The sequence below is a fragment of the Polyodon spathula genome, chromosome 7 (assembly GCF_017654505.1).
Source record: "Polyodon spathula isolate WHYD16114869_AA chromosome 7, ASM1765450v1, whole genome shotgun sequence".
NCBI classification, from domain to species: Eukaryota; Metazoa; Chordata; class Actinopteri; order Acipenseriformes; family Polyodontidae; genus Polyodon; species Polyodon spathula.
The window spans coordinates 37,997,265-37,999,111 of record NC_054540.1 but is presented as its reverse complement, the minus strand read 5'-3'; the positions used below and the strand labels follow the sequence as shown (position 1 = coordinate 37,999,111).

The window sequence follows — 1,847 nt, the reverse complement described above, 5'->3', positions numbered from 1 at the left end:
CGAACTCCAGACCAAAACAACGAAAAAGAAATAGGACTTAATTAGTGTTTAACTCCTTTTAATTTTCATCCTCGCATCCTGGCTGTGCAATCAATTGTCTTCACTGGGGATTCCAGAAGGCTGATTGGCTCTGGCACTCCAATGGGTTAGTGACACTTGTGATTTTCAATAAAAAGACACCTTTTTTGCCAATCCCCGAGTCCTGTGTGCCTTCTTTTACTCACCGGAAAGCGAGTGCTCGCAGGGCGTGGATGGGGGGTGGGTGGTGAAACTGCAGCTGGAGAGCCAGCTTTAGGGTTTGGAGTTGATGGTTGCAGGCTGGAATTGACGGTTATTCCCGGTCCCGGGCTACCTTCCCGGGTCTCCGGCTACCTTCGTACATGGTATTGGCTAAGGTTCTTCAGCCAGGGAGCAATCTGGCCACCGAGTGGAGCTGGCTTTGGAAGCCTCAAGCAGGTCTGGATGGCTGCCATTCATAGTGTTTGGCGTCTGCCTGGTCTCTCTTCGCCAGAGTGCGTTCCTCTTCCATGTCCACCCCCTGATGCATGAGGGGGTATGGCCGGGCTTGGAGGCATCGTGTCTGGCAGGAGCAGATCTGGACGGCTGCCATTTATAGTGTTCGGTGTCTGCCCGGTATCTTCTCGCCAGAGTGCGTTCCTTTTTCATGTCCACCCCCCAATGCGTCAGGTGGTATGGCCGGGCTTGGAGGCCTCGCGCTGGGCACAAGCAGTTCTGGACGGCTGCCGTTCATAGTGTTTTGCGTCTGCCCAGTCTCTCCCCCGCCAGAGTGCGTTCCTCTTCTGTGAACTGGTAGAGTCTGGTCGTGGGACCATCTCTCTCCAGGGTGTCCACTGAATGGCTTTTTAGTATGACTAGGGCGGGCCCCTGCGGTCCGATCTCGCACCAGCGTTCAGGCACAGCGGTTCCTCCCAGACCTTGTCATCAGGCACCTGTGAAGAGGGGACCCTTCCAATGCCACAGAGTCACCAACCTTACAGAGCTAGGCTGAGAAGCCCAGAACCCTTTCTCTCTGAGGTTTGCCTTGAGCCTGTGAGGACCATCTGGTTTCCTGCAGTTGCCTGCCCCACTTTCCGCGGATGATCCTCCGTGGATCTTCCCCTCCGAGCGCCTGGCCAATACTTGTTTGTTGGTTTCAACTGGCCTCTGTTGGCAATCCAGCGCGGGCTGGTGTCAGAAGCGGGAGAGAAAGCAAATGCACAGTGTACTATAACTACTCTCGGCAGTGGATCACTTGGCTCGTGCGTTGATGAAGAACGCAGCTAGCTGCAAGAATTAATGTGACTTGCAGGGCACACTGATCATCGACACTTCGAACACACTTGGTGGCCCCTGGTTAGCTCATGGGGCAACACCTGTCTGAGGGTAGTTTTGCCATTGATCGCCCTTCTCCCCAACCCGGGGGTTGGGTGCGGCTGGGGGCAGCTTCGCAGGGGACTTTGCTCCCCTTCATCCCACTAAAAGCAGACCCAGAGGAAAACCAGCTATCGGAGATCTCGGTACGCGCGGCGTGGCAAAACACCACGGCATTGACCGGGGTTGCTAAAAAATGCTCCGTGCTACTGTCGTTGGAGATGCGCTTCTCAGAAGCATGTGGAGCCACCCCTGCGGTCTCTCTCTGTTGCATGCGCCGTTCCCCTGATCTCTTCCGTTGGGCCCTCGGAACTTGCAGGTAGCCAAATGCTGTCCCACCCACCTCTGCCTGGGGACATGCGCCGGCGCCGCTCTGTCGCCCTGCCTGCCTCCCTCTCTTCCCCCGGGGAGTAGGAGGAAGGGCCAGGCTCCAAATACAACCTCAGATCAGACGAGACGACCCACTGAATTTAAGC

General features: G+C 56.1%; 1 non-coding gene across 1 annotated transcript; it reads left to right on the top strand.

Annotated features, from left to right (window-relative positions):
* Positions 1 to 1,232: 1,232 nt before the first annotated feature.
* On the top strand, positions 1,233 to 1,387 carry LOC121319058. Its single transcript, XR_005950645.1, has one exon. It is a non-coding gene; the product is annotated as a 5.8S ribosomal RNA (ribosomal RNA).
* The last annotated feature ends 460 nt before the right edge of the window (positions 1,388 to 1,847 follow it).